Source organism: Triticum aestivum, chromosome 6A (genome assembly GCF_018294505.1).
Source record: "Triticum aestivum cultivar Chinese Spring chromosome 6A, IWGSC CS RefSeq v2.1, whole genome shotgun sequence".
NCBI lineage: Eukaryota > Viridiplantae > Streptophyta > Magnoliopsida > Poales > Poaceae > Triticum > Triticum aestivum.
In genome coordinates this window covers 203,763,502-203,783,910 of record NC_057809.1, presented here as the reverse complement: position 1 = coordinate 203,783,910, position 20,409 = coordinate 203,763,502, and positions in this window count along the sequence as shown.

The following is a 20,409-nucleotide window of genomic DNA, read 5'->3' as shown; positions in this document are numbered from 1 at the left end:
TTTATTTCCTTATATCATGATAAATGTTTATTATTCATGCTAGAATTGTATTAACCGGAAACATAATACATGTGTGAATACATAGACAAATAGAGTGTCACTAGTATGCCTCTACTTGACTAGCTCGTTAATCAAAGATGGTTATGTTTCCTAACCATGGACAAAGAGTTGTTATTTGATTAACGGGATCACATCATTAGGTGAATGATCTGATTGACATGACCCATTCCATTAGCTTAGCACCCGATCGTTTAGTATGTTGCTATTGCTTTCTTCATGACTTATACATGTTCCTATGACTATGAGATTATGCAACTCCCGTTTGCCGGAGGAACACTTTGTGTGCTACCAAATGTCACAACGTAACTGGGTGATTATAAAGGAGCTCTACAGGTGTCTCCAAAGGTAAATGTTGAGTTGGCGTATTTCGAGATTAGGATTTGTCACTCCGATTGTCGGAGAGGTATCTCTGGGCCCTCTCGGTAATGCACATCACTTAAGCCTTGCAAGCATTGCAACTAATGAGTTAGTTGCGAGATGATGTATTACGGAACGAGTAAAGAGACTTGCCGGTAACGAGATTGAACTAGGTATTGGATACCGACGATCAAATCCCGGGCAAGTAACATACCGATGACAAAGGGAACAACGTATGTTGTTATGCGGTCTGACTGATAAAGATCTTCGTAGAATATGTAGGATCCAATATGGGCATCCATGTCCCACTATTGGTTATTGACCGGAGACGTGTCTCGGTCATGTCTACATTGTTCTCGAACCGTAGGGTCCGCATGCTTAAAGTTACGATGACAGTTATTATGAGTTTATGCATTTTGATGTACCGAAGTTAGTTCGGAGTCCCGGATGTGATCACGGACATGACGAGGAGTCTCAGAATGGTCGAGACATAAAGATTGATATATTGGATGACTATATTCGGACACCGGAAGGGTTCCGGAGAAGTTTCGGATAAAACCGGAGCACCGGGGGGTAACCGGAACCCCCCGGGGGGTTAATGGGCCTTATGGGCCTAATGTGGAGAAGAGGAAGGGGCTGCCAGGGCAGGCCGCGCGCCCCCTCTCCCCCTAGTCTGAATTGGACAAGGAGGGAGGGGCGCCCCCCCCTTTCCTATTCTCCCTCCACCTCTCCTAGTTGGACAAGGAATGGGGAGGGGAGTCCTACTCCCGGTAGGAGTAGGACTCCTCCTGCGCCCTCCTCTAGGCCGGTGCACCCCCCCTTGGATCCTTTATATACGGAGGCAGGGGGCACCCTAGAACACACAAGTTGATCCTCGTGATCGTTCCTTAGCCGTGTGCAGTGCCCCCTGCCACCATATTCCACCTCGATCATATCGTTGTAGTGCTTAGGCGAAGCCTTGCATCGGTAGAACATCATCATCGTCACCATGCCGTCGTGCTGACGAAACTCTTCCCCGAAGCTTTGCTGGATCGGAGCCCGAGGAGCGTCATCGAGCTGTACGTGTGCTAAGAACTCGGAGGTGCCGGAGTAACGGTGCTTGGATCGGTCGGATCGGGAAGAAGATGTACGACTACTTCCTCTACATTGTGTCAACGTTTCCGTTGCGATCTACAAGGGTACGTAGATCATACTCTCCCCTCTCGTCGCTATGCATCACCATGATCTTGCGTGTGCGTAGGAAAATTTTGAAATTACTACGTTCCCCAACATATCCTGTTCTCGGATCTTTAGCTGGTGGTATCCTGATCGAAGATCAATCTTGGAGAATACGTTAGCTCCCTGATACTCTCCAACGTATCTATAATTTTTTATTGTTCCATGCTATTATCTTATCTGTTTTGGATGTTTAATGGGCTTTATTATACACTTTTATATTATTTTTGGGACTAACCTACTAACCCATGGCCTAGTGCAAATTGCTGTTTTTTTGTCTATTTTAGTGTTTCGCAAAAAAGGAATATCAAACGGAATCCAAATGGAATGAAACCTTCGGGAGAGTTATTTCTGGAACAAACATGATCCAGGGGACTTGGAGTAGACGTCAAGAAAGAAAGGAGGTGGCCACGAGGCAGGGAGGCACATCTGCCCCCTGGGCGCGCCCCACCCTCGTGGGCCCCTCGTAACTCCACCAACCTACTTCTTCCTCCTATATATATCCATATACCTCGAAAACATCCAGGAGCACCACGAAACCCTATTTCCACCGCCGCAACCTTCTGTACCCAAGAGATCCCATCTTGGGGCATTTTCCGGAGCTCCACCGGAGGGGGAATCGATCACGGAGGGCTTCTACATCAACACCATAGCCTCTCCGATGATGTGTGAGTAGTTTACCACAGACCTTCGGGTCCATAGTTATTAGCTAGATGGCTTCTTCTCTCTCTTTGGATCTCAATACAATGTTCTCCTCGATCTTCTTGGAGATCTATTTGATGTAACTCTTTTTGCGGTGTCTTTGTCGAGATCCGATGAATTGTGGGTTTATGATCAAGTTTATATATGAACAATATTTGATTCTTCTCTGAAATCTTTTATGTATGATTGGTTATCTTTGCAAGTCTCTTCGAATTATCAGTTTGGTTTGGCCTACTAGATTGATCTTTCTTGCAATGGGAGAAGTGCTTAGCTTTGGGTTCAATCTTGCGATGTCCTTTCCCAGTGACAGCAGGGGCAGCAAGGCACGTATTGTATTGTTGCCATCGAGGATAAAAAGATGGGGTTTATATCATATTGCTTGAGTCTATCCCTCTACATCATGTCATCTTGCCTAATGCGTTACTCTGTTCTTATGAACTTAATACTCTAGATGCATGCTGGATAGCGGTCGATGTGTGTAGTAATAGTAGTAGATGCAGAATTGTTTTGGTCTACTTATCGCGGACGTGATGCCTATATACATGATCATGCCTAGATATTCTCATAATTATGCACTTTTCTATCAATTGCTCGATAGTAATTTGTTCATCCACCGTAATATTTATGCTATCTTGAGAGAAGCCACTAGTGAAACCTATGGCCCCCGGGTCTATCTTTTATCATATAAGTTTCCAATCTATTTTACTTTGCAGTCTTTATTTTCTTATCTATATCATAAAAATACCAAAAATATTTATTTTATTATTATTATTATCTCTATCAGATCTCACTCTCGTAAGTGACCATGAAGGGATTGACAACCCCTTTATCGCGTTGGTTGCGAGGTTCTTATTTATTTGTGTAGGTACGAGGGACTTGCATGTAGTCTCCTACTGGATTGATACCTTGGTTCTCAAAAACCGAGGGAAATACTTATGCTACTTTGTTGCATCACCCTTTCCTCTTCAAGGGAAAACCAACGCAGTGCTCAAGAGGTAACAAGAAGGATTTCTGGTCCCGTTGCCGGGGAGATCTACACACAAGTCAAGACATACCAAGTACCCATCACAAACTCTTACCCCTCGCATTACATTATTTGCCATTTGCCTCTCGTTTTCCTCTCCCCACTTCACCCTTGTCATTTTAGTCGCCCTCTTTTGCCGCTCGCCTCTTTTTCCATTCGTCCTCTTTTTTCTGTTTGCCTCTTGCTTGCTTGTGTGTTGGATTGTTTGTCACGATGGATCAAGATAATACTAAATTGTGTGATTTTTCCAATACCAACAATATTGATTTTATTAGCACTCCGATTGCTCCTCTTACCGATGCTGAATCTTGTGAAATTAATACTGCTTTGCTGAATCTTGTCATGAAAGATCCGTTTTGTGGCCTTCCTAGTGAAGATGCCGCTACCCATCTAAACAGCTTTGTTGATTTGTGTGATATGCAAAAGAAGAAAGACGTGGATAATAATATTGTTAAATTGAAGCTATTTACTTTTTCGCTTAGAGATCGTGCTAAAACTTGGTTCTCGTCTTTGCCTAAAAATAGTATTGATTCTTGGAACAAGTGCATAGATGCTTTTATCTCTAAGTATTTTCCTCCCGCTAAGATCATCTCTCCTAGAAATGATATTATGAATTTTAAGGAACTAGATCATGAGCATGTCGCACAATCTTGGGAGAGGATGAAATTGATGATTCACAATTGCCCTACTCATGGTTTGAATTTATAGATGATCATACAAATTTTTTATGCTGGATTGAATTTTGCTTCTAGAAATCTTTTAGATTCGGCCGCGGGAGGCACTTTTATGGAAATCTCTTTAGGAGAAGCTACTAAACTCCTAGATAATATTATGGTTAATTATTCTCAGTGGCACACCAAAAGATCTACTAGTAAAAAGTTCATGCTATAGAAGAAATTAATGTTTTGAGTGGAAAGATGGATGAACTTATGAAATTGTTTGCTAATAAGAGTGTTTCTTCTGATCCTAATGATATGCCTTTGTCTACTTTGATTGAGAATAATAATGAATCTATTGATGTGAATTTTGTTGGTAGGAACAATTTTGGTAACAGCGCGTATAGAGGAAACTTTAATCCTAGGCCGTATCCTAGTAATTCCTCTAATAATTATGGTAATTCCTACAACAATTCTTATGGAAATTATAATAAGATGCCCTCTGATTTTGAATTTAGTATTAAAGAAATTATTAGTTCGTAAAAGAGTTTTAATGCTTTGATTGAAGGAAAATTGTCTAAGATTGATGAGTTGGCTAGGAACATGGATAGAATTTCTCTTGATGTTGATTATTTGAAACTTAGATCTATTCCACCTAAGCATGATATCAATGAGTCTCTCAAAGCCATGAGAACTTCCATTGATGAGTGCAAAGAAAGAACCGCTAGGATGCGTGCTAAAAAAGATTGCTTTTATAAAAGCTTGTTCTTCTAGTTTTGATGATAATAAGGATGAAGATCTAAAAGTGATTGATGTGTCTCCTATTAAATCTTTGTTTTGCAGTATGAATCTTGATAATGATGGGACTGGAGATGAGTCAACTTTAGTTAAAAGGCATCCCAATGATTCGAAGTTTTTAGATCTTGTTGCAAAAATTGGTAAAAGTGGGATTGGAGAGGTCAAAACTTTACATAGCAATGAACCCACTATTTTGGATTTCAAGGAATCTAATTATGATAATTGCTCTTTGATAGATTGTATTTTGTTGTTGCAATCCTTGCTAAATTCTCCGCATGCTTATAGTCAAAATAAAGCTTTTACCAAACATATCATTGATGCTTTAATGCAATCTTATGAAGAAAAGCTTGAATTAGAAGTCTCTATCCCTAGAAAACTTCATGATGAGTGGGAACCTACTATTAAAATTAAAATTAAAGATCATGAATGCTATGCTTTATGTGATTTGGGTGCTAGCGTTTCCACGATTCCAAAAACTTTGTGTGATGTGTTAGGTTTCCGTGAATTTGATGATTGTTCTTTAAATTTGCATCTCGCGTATTCCACCATTAAGAAACCTATGGGAAGGATTAATGATGTTATTGTTGTTTGCAAATAGTAATTATGTACCCGTAGATTTCATTGTTCTTGATATTGATTGCAATCCTACATGTCCCATTATTCTTGGTAGACCTTTCCTTAGAACTATTGGTGCAATTATTGATATGAAAGAAGAGAATATTAGATTCCAATTTCCATTACGGAAAGACATGGAACACTTTCATAGAAAGAAAAATTAAATTACCTTATGAATCTATTATGAGAGCCACTTATGGATTGCATACCAAAGATGATAATACCTAGATCTATTCTTGTTTTTTATGCCTAGCTAGGGGCGTTAAACGATAGCGCTTGTTGCAAGGCAACCCAATTTTATTTTTGTTTCCTGATTTTTGGTTCTGTTTATTAATAAATAATTCATATAGCCTCTGTTTAGATGTAGTTTTATGATTTTAATTAGTGTTTGTGCCAAGTAGAACCTTTGGGAAGACTTGGGGGAAGTTTTAGCGATCTTGCTGTAAAAACAGAAACTTTAGCGCTCACGAAATTTGCTGCCATTTTTTACTGGAGAGTGAGATTAGGTTGATTCTTTTTGAAGATGATTAATAGACAAATTTATCACGTTAAAAAATTTATTTGAGAATTTTTGGGGTTACAGAAGTATTCTAAACCTACAGATTACTACAGACTGTTCTGTTTTTGACAGATTCTGTTTTTCGTGTGTTGTTTGCTTATTTTGATGCATCTATGGCTAGTATCGGAGGGTATGAACCATAGAGAAGTTGGAATACAGTAGGTTTAACACCAATATAAATAAAGAATGAGTTCATTACAGTACCTTAAGTGGTGGTTTGTTTTCTTATACTAACAGAGCTCATGAGATTTTCTGTTCAGTTTTGTGTTGTGAAGTTTTCAAGTTTTGGGTAAAGATTTGATGGATTGTGGAACAAGGAGTGGCAAGAGCCTAAGCTTGGGGATGCACAAAGTACCCCAAGGTAAAATTAAATGACAAACAAAAGCCTAAGGTTGGGTATGCCCCGGAAGGCATCCCCTCTTTCGTCTTCTTCCATCGGTAACTTTACTTGAGGCTATATTTTTATTCACCACATGATATGTGTTTTGCTTGGAGTGTCTTGCATGATTTGAGTCGTTGCTTTTTAGTTTAACACAATCATACTTGCTGTACACACCTTTTGGGAGAGACACACATGAATTGGAATTTATTAGAATACTCTATGTGCTTCACTTATATCTTTTGAGCTAGATAATTTTGCTCTAGTGCTTCACTTATAACTTTTAGAGCACGGTGGTGGTTTTATTTTATATAAATTATTGATCTCTCATGCTTCACTTATATTATTTTGAGAGTCCTTTAGAGCAGCATGGTAATTTGCTTTGGTTATGAAATTAGTCCTAATATGTTAGGCATCCAAGATGGGTATAATAAAAACTATCATAGAAAGTGCATTGAATACTATGAGAAGTTTGATACTTGATAATTGTTTTGAGATATAAATATGGTGATATTAGAGTGTTCTAGTTGAGTAGTTGTAAATTTGAGAAATACTTGTGTTTAATATTGCAAGTCCCATAGCATGCACGTATGGTAACCGTTGTGTAACAAATTTGAAACATGAGGTGTTCTTTGATTGTCTTCCTTATGAGTGGCGGTCGGGGACGAGCGATGGTATTTTCCTACCAATCTACCCCCTAGGAGCATGTGGATAATGCTTGGTTTTTGATGACTTGTAGATTTTTGCAATAAGTATGTGAGTTCTTTATGACTAATGTTGAGTCCATGGATTATACGCACTCTCACCTTTCCATCATTGCTAGCCTCTTCGATACCGTGCATTGCCCTTTCTCACCTTGAGAGTTGGTGCAAACTTTGCTGGTGCATCCAAACCCCGTGATATGATACACTCTATCACACATAAACCTCCTTATATCTTCCTCAAAACAGCCACCATACCTACCTATTATGCCATTTCCATAGCCATTCCGAGATATATTGCCATGCAACTTTCCACCATTTCATTTATGACACACTTCATCATTGTCATATTGCCTTGCATGATCATGTAGTTGACATCGTATTTGTGGCAAAGCCACCATGCATAATTTATCATACATGTCACTCTTGATTCATTGCCCTTCCTGGTACACAGCCAGAGGCATTCATATAGATTCATATCTTGTTCTAGTATCGAGTTGTAATCATTGAGTTGTAAATAAATAGAAGTGTGATGATCATCATTAATAGAGCATTGTCCCAAATAAAAAAAGGGGAGAAAGGCCAAATAAAAAAGTCCCAAAAAATAAATAAAAAGGGACAATGCTACTATCCTCTTTTTCCACACTTGTGCTTCAAAGTAGCACCATGATCTTTATGATAGAGAGTCTCTTGTTTTGTCACTTTCATATACTAGTGGGAATTTTTCATTATAGAACTTGGCTTGTATATTCCAACAATGGGCTTCCTCAAATGCCCTAGGTCTTCGTGAGCAAGCAAGTTGGATGCACACCCACTTAGTTTCTTTTGTTGAGCTTTCATACATTTATAGCTCTAGTGCATCCGTTGCATGACAATCCCTACTCCTTGAATTGACATCAATTGATGGGCATCTCCCTAGCCCATTGATTAGCCGCGTCGATGTGAGACTTTCTCTTTTTTTGTCTTCTCCACATAACCCCCATCATTATATTGTATTCCACCCATAGTGCTATATCCATGGCTCACTCTCATGTATTGCGTGAATGTTGAAAAAAGTTTGAGATTACTAAAGTATGAAACAATTGCTTGGCTTGTCACCGGGGTTGTGCATGATGAGAGCATTCTTGTGTGACAAAAATGGAGCATGACCAAACTATATGATTTTGTAGGGATGAACTTTCTTTTGCCATGTTATTTTGAGAAGACATGATTGCTTAGTTAGTATGCTTGAAGTATTATTATTTTTATGTTAGTACTAAACTTTTGTCTTGAATCTTTCAGATCTGAACATTCATGCCACAATAAAGAAAAATTACATTGAGAATTATGCTAGGTAGCATTCCACATCAAAAATTCTGTTTTTATCATTTACCTAGTCGAGGACGAGCAGGAATTAAGCTTGGGGATGCTTGATATGTCTACAACATATCTATAATTTTTGATTGTTCCATGCTATTATATTATCTATTTTGGATGTTTAATGGGCTTTATTATACACTTTTATATTATTTTCGGGACTCCTTCTAACCCAAGGCCCAATGCAAATTGCTGTTTTTTTTGCCTATTTCAGTGTTTCGCAAAAAAGGAATATCAAACGGAATCCAAACAGAATGAAAGCTTCGGGAGAGTTATTTTTGGAACAAACATGATCCAGGGGACTTGGAGTAGACGTCAAGAAAGAAACGAGGTGGCCACGAGGCAGGGAGGCGCGCCTGCCCCCTGGGCGCGCCCCCACCCTCGTGGGCCCCTCGCAGCTCCACTGACCTACTTCTTCCTCCTATATGTATATCCATATACCCCGAAAACATCTAGGAGCACCACGAAACCCTATTTCCACCGCCGCAACCTTCTGTACCCAAGAGATCCCATCTTGGGGCCTTTTCCGGAGCTCTGACGGAGGGGGAATCGATCATGGAGGGCTTCTACATCAACACCATAGCCTCTCAGATGATGTGTGAGTAGTTTACCATAGACCTTCGGGTCCATAGGTATTAGCTAGATGGCTTCTTCACTCTCTTTGGATCTCAATACTATGTTCTCCTCGATCTTCTTGGAGATCTATTTGATGTAACTCTTTTTACGGTGTGTTTGTCGAGATCCGATGAATTGCGGGTTTATGATCAAGTTTATCTATGAACAATATTTGATTCTTCTCTGAAATCTTTTATGTATGATTGGTTATCTTTGCAAGTCTCTTCGAATTATCAGTTTGGTTTGCCCTACTAGATTGATCTTTCTTGCAATGGGAGAAGTGCTTAGCTTTGGGTTCAATCTTGCGGTGTCCTTTCCCAGTGACAGCAGGGGCAGCAAGGCACGTATTGTATTGTTGTAATCAAGGATAAAAAGATGGGGTTTATATCATATTGCTTGAGTTTATCCCTCTATATCATGTCATCTTGCCTAATGCGTTACTCTGTTCTTATGAACTTAATACTCTAGATGCATGCTGGATAGCGGTCGATGTGTGGAGTAATAGTAGTAGATGCAGAATCGTTTCGGTCTACTTGTCTCGGACGTGATGCCTATATACATGATCATGCCTAGATATTCTCATAATTATGCACTTTTCTATCAATAGCTCGACAGTAATTTGTTCACCCACATGATATTTATGCTATCTTGAGAGAAGCCACTAGTGAAACCTATGGCCCCCGGGTCTATCTTTTATCATATGAGTTTCCAATCTATTTTACTTTGCAATCTTTATTTTCTTATCTATATCATAAAAATACCAAAAATATTTATCTTATTCTTATTATCTCTATCAGATCTCACTCTCGTAAGTGACCGTGAAGGGATTGACAACCCCTTTATCGCGTTGGTTGCAAGGTTCTTATTTGTTTGTGTAGGTACGAGGGAGTTGTGTGTAGTCTCCTACTGGATTGATACCTTGGTTCTTAAAAACTGAGGGAAGTACTTACGCTACTTTGCTGCATCACCCTTTCCTCTTCAAGGGAAAACCAACGCAGTGCTCAAGAGGTAGCACTCCCTGAGCTGGTCAAACAAATCATTGATCATCGGTAGTGGGTATTTGTTCTTGATCGTCACCTCATTCAGTGCACGATAATCCACAACCATCCTTAAAGATCCATCCTTCTTCTCAACTAAGAGCACTAGGGCTCCCCACAATGATGAACTTGGTCGAATATAACCTTTCTCCAATAACTCCTTAATCTGTTTCTTAATTTCCTCCAGATGATTTGCGGGCATCCGACACGGTCTCTTCGATATTGGTCCAATGCCTGGTAACAGCTGTATCAAAAATTCTATATCTCGGTCTGGTGGCATGCCTGGTAGTTCCTCCGGGAATACGTCGAGATAATCCTTCACAACTGGCACTTCCTCCTGAACAACTCCTGAAAGTGAATTCACTTGAGTCCTCCTTGGTGCATGCCTAGAGACATACTTGATCCTTTTCCCTCTAGGGTGGTGAGAAGTATCGACTTACTAGCATAATCGATGTTTCCTCCATACTTCGATAGCCAATCCATGCCTAGTATTATATCCAATCCATGTGATTCCAAAATTATTAGGTCTGAGGGGAAAACATGGCTACCAATGGTTAATGGCAACCGATCACACCATCGGCTGGCCATATACTCCGCTCCTGGTGAGCTTACTAACATGGGTGACCTAAGGGATAAGGTTGGCAACTCAAACTTATCCACAAATCCCCTTGATATGTATGAATGCGATGCACCAGTGTCGAAAAGAACAAGGGCAGTAAATGACTTAATCAAAAACTTATCAATCACCGCGTCAGAGTGCTCTTCAACTTCCTCCACGTGGATGTGGTTCACCTGACCTCTGGTGAAAGGATTTGGCTTCTTCCTTGAGCTTCCATTGCCATTTCCATTCTTTGCTCGAGGACACTCGGTGGCATAGTGTCCAGTCTTCCCGCACTTGAAACAAGTAATGTGACTTAGATCCTTCTTGGCGGGTGTAGCAGTGATGAAACGATTCTGACTGGTGTTTCCTCCATTCCCATTACCATTTTAGGGCCACTGTGGTTGTGTGAAATTCCTCCATTGTGAGTATGACCTCCATGGTTATGATGGGTATGTCGTCCCGAGTTTGGGGTAAAATGAGGCTTCTGCTGAGCTCCAGAGTTATACTGCCCCTATCCATACTTCCGTTTGCGGTTCTCTATCTGCTGCTGCTTGCCTTTAATCATGAGAGCCCTGTCTACCAACTCCCGGTAGTTAGTGAATGTTGCCACCATCAACTGCATACTCAGTTCATCATTCAGTCCCTCAAGAAACTTCTCCTGCTTCACGGCATGTGTGGCCACATCATCTGGGGCGTAGTGTGCTAACTTGCTGAACTCCTCCATGTACTGCGTCACGGTATGATTTCCATGGCGTAAGTTGCAAAACTCATGCTTCTGCATACTCATGGCTCCAGTTGAGACATGTGTAGTGCTAAATGCTTGCTAAAACTGATCCCAAGCGACATTGGCCACGGGGAAAGTGACTGTGCAGTTCTCCCACCATGCGGCTGCGGGTCCATCCAGTTGATGTGCGGCAAAGCGCACCTTCTCAGCATCTGTGCAACCTGCGGTGGTCAGCTCCCTTCCAATCTTGCGGTGCCAGTCATCAGCAACAATCGGCTCGGTGCTACTAGAGAACACCGGTGGATTCAACCTTAGAAAGCGGGCTAAGTTGTCGACTAGAGGTGGTGGCGCCGGGTGGTTGTTGTTGTTGTTGTTTGTTGCCTTGGTTCTAGACTAGCAACTACATCAAGGCATTATGCTGCTGGATCAACTGAGTGAGCTCCGGTGGGAAGGCGAATGCGGGGTCACGTCTTGGAGGCATCTGATAAGTTTAGAGGGGTAAGAACAGAATAGAGTGAGGTCTAAAGAGATATTTCACTACCCATATGCACATGCGACAAACACATTCATTTCACACCACTCAATTCAAACAAGATTCATACAATCGATCTAAGCTACCATTACAAGATCTCATGGACTTTTACTATATACATTGAAGTACTCTAATGGTAATATGGTGGTCGACTAGAAATTTTGATCGGTGGAAGACTCCATGATATCTGCTTCAGCTTCGTCTTCATAATCATCATCGCTGTCGGGGTCGAAGTCTATGTCGTCTAGTATGATGTAATCCTCTGAACGAATGTCCACTCCAGGTTTGGGATCCCCCATGAATATCCCTAGCTTCTTCTTCAGGTCTTCATTCTTCTCTATTAGTACATCAATTTCTTCTTCATATCCATCACGTGTAGACTTGAGTTCCTCTTCTAGCTCCATGTTCCGGGTCATCACCTTATTTGTGTCTATCATGTTGGCGCACATCTGGTTCTCGTAGCGTCGAATGTGCTGGTTCAACTCCTGTATGTAGGCTGCAATCGATCTATCCTTCTTGGTGAGAATGATCTCCCATTTCTCATCTCGGCGTCCACATATCTGGTAAATGGTGTCCTTAAGATCCTTGTTGTACACCTCGCCGATGCGTCCGATGGCGACGTGGGCGGCTATCGGTGTCAAAACCGGCGGATATCGGGTAGGGGGTCCCGAACTGTGCGCCTAAGGCGGATGGTAACAGGAGGCAGGAGACACGACGTTTACCCAGGTTCGGGCCCTCTTGATGGAGGTAATACCCTACGTCCTGCTTGATTGTTCTTGATGATATGAGTATTACACGAGCTGATCTACCACGATATCGTAGAGGCTAAACCCTAGAAGCTAGCCTATGGGATGATTGTATCCCGTCCTACGGACTAAACCCTCCGGTTTATATAGACATCGGAGGGGGCTAGGGTTACACAAGGTCGGTTACAAGGGAGGAGATCTACATATCCGTATTGCCTAGCTTGCCTTCCATGCCAAGGAGAGTCCCATCCGGACACGGGATGAAGTCTTCAATCCTGCATCTTCATAGCCCAACAGTCCGGCTAAAGGATATAGTCCGGCTGTCCGGAGACCCCCTAATCCAGGACTCCCTCAGTAGCCCCTGAACCAGGCTTCAATGACGATGAGTCTAGCACATAGTATTGTCTTCGGCATTGCAAGGCGGGTTCTTCTCCAAATCCTGAATATCTGCTAAGTAGTGTCCGACTCCCATAAATGTTAGACTTCTTGGCTTCTGCGCCCAATAAGGGCCATCTTCCATGCATCGAGCCAATGCGAGGAGCCAGGGTGTTTTTACATTCGCCCCCCTAGCCAGGTAAATAAATCGTCTATTAAAGGGATGGGGATTCTTAGATCCAATCCACACCATCCTCCCACGGCGAGAATCCATCGAAGCATGCTCGGAAAAATCCATTCCATCATGGCCGGCCACCGCAGCTCCTCCTCTCGCTCCCGTAGCCCTAAGCCCGGTGATTGGCAGAAGTGTTCTGTCCCGCACGGCCGATTAGTAGAGTTGCAGACCCAGGGATTTCTCCCTCCAGCGTATATGGTCCCCGTCCGAGCCGGGCTCGCTACTTATAATGGCGGGGAGCAAGCGGAGAGCTTCCCCAATCCCTCCAAGGGGGAGCGTCGGGTATGCCTTGTCCCTTACTTACTAAGGGGACTCGGATTTCCAATTCATCCTTTCCTCCGCGGGCTCCTGGAGTTTTACGGCCTCCAGTTGCATAATTTCACCCCCGCTTCCATATTACACATCACTGGTTATGTTGCCCTTTGTGAGTTGTTTCTGGGCTGCGAGGCTCATTTCGAGCTATGGAAAAGGCTATTTTGCCTTGTGCCCCGCACACAGAAGGGGTCACTTTATCAAGTGGGCGGAGCCGAAATATGGCGCATCGCCGAGACCGGATACCTGTCCAGTACTCCGAAGAAGACGTCCGAATACTGGCCTTCGGAGTGGTTTTACATGGAGGACGTCCCCCTTCTAGACCCTGTTCGGCGGGGTCTTCCTAAGTTCAACAATGCTCCTCTGAAGAAACGCGAAGTTGGCACCCACGGAGCCCCCAGGAGGAAGACAATGGAGAAATCCTTTACCTGATGAACCGGATTAAAGCACTGGCTCAATCAGGATTGACAATAATCGAGGTTATGTCAATATGTATAATGCGGGGGGTGCAGCCACTTCAATATCGAGGGCACCCCCTGTGGTGTTTTAATGGGGAAGATAATGCTACCCGTTGCGGGCGCAAGGGACCGGACTCCGCTGCTGCTTTAGCAAAAATTCTGTCCGATTTGTTCAAGGGAGAGGAAGAGGAGTTCATCCGTATTAAGCCACGGGATGGATTCCCCATGTACAACCATCCAAGCTGGGTGAGTTGTACCTCTTTACTCCCAACCTTCCCGCATTCTTCGTCGTAGGTACTCACCTTGCCATTTCATGGCAGGAACTGCGAAAAGCTATAAGGGAGGTCAACAGCCCACCTCCACAACCGGAGGACCTGGACGGCCCTCGATCCCGGACTCGAAGAGGATCCGGACATATTCGTGGAGCTGATAGACATGCAATTCTATCAATTGAGCTGCGATGACGCCATGGTGGCCATAACGGCCGACTATCCTGGACTACTCCCTGCGTCGCACGTAAGAAAAACCAAAGTCCCAACTCCCAAAAAGGATCCCCTTTTATGCACTTCACCTACCGTACACATATGGTGTTTCACAAGGAAGGCCTTCGGGACACCGTGCCGAACCCGCATCAACTCGCCAACAAGAGGCACCGAAGTCGGGTAGGCCAAAAAGGAAGGCAGTGAGGACGGAGATGCCGGCACAGAGGTATGACACAGAACCTCACTCCGTGGTTGCCGTCTTTATTAAAATATAATGACGTCTGTGTTTCCTAGCAGAAAAAACGCTCGCCGGACTATATCCGGAGAGGCTGCTGATCACGCCTTGACCAGTCGAGCTCCAGGGCCGGACATAGAGGCGGAAGCTAACGCGGGGCAGACGCCGGATGTTCCTCCTACAGAGGATGCGGATAGACTATCTGCTACAAATTCCGAAGTGGAGAGCGCCATGAATCATAGGCATCGCCAGGCCGTACTCCGTGACGCTTGTTTCTCACCAGAGGCATTTGATGCCTTCAATTCCGAAGAGGCGTACATCCATGCTGCTCAAAATGGTCTAGCCAGAGCCACAGACCAGTATGTAAGGGATATACGAGTAAGCAAATCTGACGATTATATGTATCAGTAGCCCCTGAGACTTGAAACAGTTGACGCAACTGATTTAAGGATCATTATTTGTGCAGGTTCTTACAGAGAAGAATTCCCAATTGTCTCAAGAGCTGGAAGAGTGCAAGGTCCAGCTAGGGGCCGATGTTGCCTCGTTGAAGGAGTCCTAGAAGGGTCCCTCTGGTAACACTTGTTTCCATTGCAAATAATACGGGTGCCAGGTAGTACGCGGCATGTATGCAAATCTAACAACAGATGTTGCAGGTGGCCCCGGAGTGAATCCAGAGGCCGTGGCGGTGAATGCGGCATGTGAGGATCGACAGCGAAATGCTGGCGAGCGCGTGCTTACGCGAGTCAGGCAGGAGAAAAATAATCTCCAAGACGCCAATATCCGGCTGGGCGTGGAACTGAAAGATGTCCGAGCCCAGCTTGCGGACTCTGTGAAGGAGAATAAGTGGCTTCGGCGCGGCATTTTGTGTAAGTGCTTGAATGAACTTTTAAAGGAGTTCAGCAAAGAAGCCGGCTAACAGAGTTATGTCTGCAGGTATGCTGACGGGTCGTCCCGCGGAAGAGATGCCTGGGTCTTCGGGTGATCTTCTACCAGAGCTCTCACAACTGCACGAGCGAGTTTGGCAGGTGATGCAGGGTATTGCCCAAGCCTTGTGGCCATCCTCGTCCCCGCCAGGAGGCATGGGGGAGCTTATAGAGAAGCTCAAGGGAGCGCGGCGGCGCTTTCGATTATGGAAGATATCAGCCTGCCGACAAGGTGCAAGGGAAGCCTGGGCTATGGTGAAGACGCGATATACCAAAGTGGACCCAAACCACATGGTTGAGGTCGGACCTATGGGGCCCGATGGGAAAGAGATCCCCGTCAGTTTAGTGTATGATCAAGTAGAATTAGCCGCAAAGTATTCCCAGCAGGATTGTAGGCTAAACAGCCTGTTGGATGGTATAGAACAAGAATTTAATCAGTCTTAGTGACTGTGTACTTCAAGTGACATATGTAATGTCCCTAGCCGGATTGTAAATCATTTGTCATGGCGGACCTTTTCGCTTCGACCTCTGGACCCGATAGTCCAGAGTGTATCCGAATACCCGCTCGGTTATGTAGAAACCGTGTGTCGGTGTCAAAACCGGCGGATCTCGGGTAGGGGGTCCCTAACTGTGCGTCTAGGCGGATGGTAATAGGAGGCAGGGGACATGATGTTTTACCCAGGTTCGGGCCCTCTTGATGGAGGTAAAACCCTACGTCCTGCTTGATTGTTCTTGATAATATGAGTAGTACAAGAGTTGATCTACCACGAGATCAGAGAGGCTAAACCCTATAAGCTAGCCTATGGTATGATTGTATGTTGTCCTACAGACTAAAACCCTCCGGTTTATATAGACACCGGAGGGGGCTAGGGTTACACAAGGTCGGTTACAAAGGAGGAGATATACATATCCGTATTGCCTAGCTTGCCTTCCACGCCAAGTAGAGTCCCATCCGGACACGGGACGAAGTCTTCAATCTCGTATCTGAAAGTGCTAGTGATCGACTAGAGGGGGGGGGGTGAATAGGCGATTTTTATGAAAGTCTTCAAAACATGGAAGTTTCGAAGATAAACGATAGAAATAAACCTATTACCATGCAGCGGAAGGTAGACTACACTAAGCAAGCCATAGTCAAGTATTCAATAAAGTGAAAGCACAATGACTAATAGCAGCTAGGCAGTACAGATCAGGTAGGAAGATAGTGTGAAGCCAATCAGAACAATCAGTTACTCAGTGAATACAAAAGATAATGCAATCATACAATGACTTCACCAGGGCCAACAGTAAGTAAAGGAATGGGAAGGACGAAACTAGTGACTCGTTGAAGACAATGATTTGTTGGACCAGTTCCAGTTGCTGTGACAACTGTACGTCTGGTTAGGGAGGCTGAGATTCAACTCAGAAGACCGCGTCTTCACCTTATTCCCCTTGAGCTAAGGACACCCAGTCCTCGCCCAATCACTCTGGTAAGTCTTCAAGGTAGACTCCCAAACCTTCACAAACTTCGTTCACCGGCGATCCACAATGACTCTTGGATGCTCAGAACGCAACGCTTAACCGGCTGGAGGATTCACAGTCCTCAAGTGTAATAAGTCTTCAGATCACACAGACAGGAAGACTTCAGTGATGCCTAACACTCTTTGGCTCTGGGTGGTTAGGGCTTTATCCTCGCAAGGAATTCTCTCTCAAAGGCTTCGAGGGTGGGTTGCTCTCAAACGACAAAAGCCATACACTAACTCTGAGCAGCCAACCGTTTATGGTTGTAGGGGGTGGGCTATTTATAGCCACTAGGCAACCCGACCTGATTTGTCCGAAATGACCCTGGGTCACTAAGGAACTGACACGTGTTCCAATGGTCAGATTTCAAACACACGCGGCAACTTTACTTGGGCTACAAGCAAAGCTGACTTATCCAACTCTGAATAAGATTTCCTCTCATGGTCTTCACTCGAAGACATAGGATTTTGGTTAAGCATCACTTCAGTCATTCTGACTGGTTCTGTTGGACCTCACTTAACAGCACGGTGGTTCCTATGACTCAACAAAGAAGAAAAAGAATGACGAACCAACTAAGTCTTCGCGCTCCATAGTCTTCACGCGTTGTCTTCTCTTGTCATAGTCTTCAATGTGAATGTCTTCACATACTACCTTTGACTTTAATGTCTTCATACATTTTTAGGGGTCATCTCTGGTAGGAAAACCGAATCAATGAGGGACTTCTACCTGTGTTATCCTGCAATTCTCACAAACACATTAGTCCCTCAACCAGGTTTGTCGTCAATACTCCAAAACCAACTAGGGGTGGCACTAGATGCACTTACATTATCTTCATAGTCCAACAGTCCGGCTAAAGGATATAGTCCGGCTGTTTGGAGACCCCCTAATCTAGGACTCCCTCAGCGGCCATGCTCTTTCCCAGACCCCAGGTTGGTGCATCAAAGGAAAACTCGATGGGCTCGGTAACTGGCGTGAACGTCCTTCCTGGAACACGAACTTGAATCATCTAGCGCTCCTCTTCTGGTAAAGTGGCGGCGAAGGTTCCGATGAAGTTTGGTATGCCGATGTTCAGGTACCTAGTGACTTCCTTCAAGTGTCGCCCAAAAGGGGTGTCATCATCTGGTTGAGTAAACTTGTTCGTTGGGTCCACCATCTATAGAGTAGAAATGGAGAAGAGTCAAAAATGAGCAGAGAAGAGTATCCTATGGCTTTTCCTAGTAGTCGCGTCCTATAGTCAGCGTGGGCTTTGATACCATCTTGTAGCGACCCGATCCCAATGGACCATAGTCTCTGTGCTTAAGTGTCATCCCTGGATCGGTATTGTTGACACACACAGTACTCGAGGATTTATTGCAGAGTTCAATCACACACTTATTACATTAGTGTCTCAAAAGAGTACTTATTACAATAATATGGCTGAATGCCATCTAAATAAGATAACTGCGGAAGCTTCGAAGATAAATAAGTCCATCCAACTCCACGGCTATACTAAGTGCATGACAACAACCTATCGCACCTTACTCTTCGTCTGAAAATTCTGCAACATGATATGTTGCAGCCGTGTAGGTAAGCACATGGAATATGCTCGCAAGATAACACCATAGAGCAAAGAACAAATAATAGCTATCACTACATGCATATTTGGCTGGTGGAGGCTCTATGGTTATCATTTGCATAAAGCTATTTTTCCCTACAACAAAGGAATATATTTTATTTGACTACAAATTTTATGTCATTATTGAGAAGGTTCCTCCAACTCAATCCCAAAATAATAATTATAACCCAACAAATTCATTAAGTGAAGTGATGAGATCAACATAGTAATTCAAGTACCAGATACTCAAGATGTCGATAACGGGGGACACGGCTAACCATGAGTAGTTTATACACTCTGCATAGGTTTACACACTTTTCCCCACAAGACTCGATCTCCTCCGTTGGATTTCTCGCACTACATGATGTTTGAGAAATGGATGACCGAGACACAGTCTTTCGGAAGCATTAACTCTTTACTCTGGGTAGACAGTACCACCTACATCCCCTACATCTGCTAGCCTACCACTGAAAGGGGTCACACAACATACTTAACTATGCTAGAGCCCATAATGGCTTGTGGCTGCACACGAAAGTTTCTAGCATGAATAATCTTATGATCCCTTTGAGCCCGGGTGGCAAACCATAGGATGATCACACGGGTACTCCGGGATATCCTAGGACAACACTGAATTGCTCCAGGTGCCCGCAACCAATCCACCCAGATGTGTATTAAAGTATCCACCTTAAGTTTCCCTTAGGTATGAATAACTCTCACATCATTCATGAATCTCACAAACCAATCCGCGTCTACGAGCATAGCAAAGTAGTGCAATCAAAACGCAATAATACCCGGGGTTTGAATATAAGACAATAGGTTCCTACCTCATCAACTACTTCCCAAATGCCCACATGTTATCAAAACCTACTCATGCAAGTGTTTGAGGGTTGAACTAATGCATAACACTAGGTAATAAAGGGATATGATCAAAGTGTTACTTGCCTTGCTGGCGATCGAAAAACCCTAGAGATTCGTAGTAGCAAGCCTCGCACTCCGGAAACTCTATTGTGAACAAACAATAGCATACATAAGCACTCAAGCATAAGATGCAAAGATAAAACCAAAAGAAAATATCTAAACAAAAAGTTCAAGTGAAGAGCTTCGATTTGCAAAAAGAATCGGTTGAATGAGAGTTACAAAACACAAACTACGATCAAAAGATTCAAATCTGCTTGAAACCAAAATTTAAATTTCCAAAATCATGTTCAAGTTGTTTATCTGGACAGAGGGGAGCAAGACGAAGATTTTGGCGTTGGTTTCACTGGATTTGGATAAACGAGCAAAAAGTAGTGAGGGTTTAACAATGTGGGACTAATTTGTGATGAAAATAATTACGGATGGGTCCCTGGCCGAAAATTAAACTAAAAAGAAAAATCTAACGAACAAACGTTTGCTAACAGAATCTAACGACCGAATTCGTTCGTTAACCGAACGAATCGGGTGAACGTTTGCTATTTAACGAAACCTAAAGTAATAAACCGATCTAAATAAAAACCGAAATTAAGAAAATGGTCGGGTCTTTACCGGTTCGGGGGAAAGAAAACCGGCGGCGGTGGCGGCGTATTCCGGTGAGGCGGGGCAGCGGCGATGGGTGACGTCGGCGGCGGCGGGGCTTCGCGGC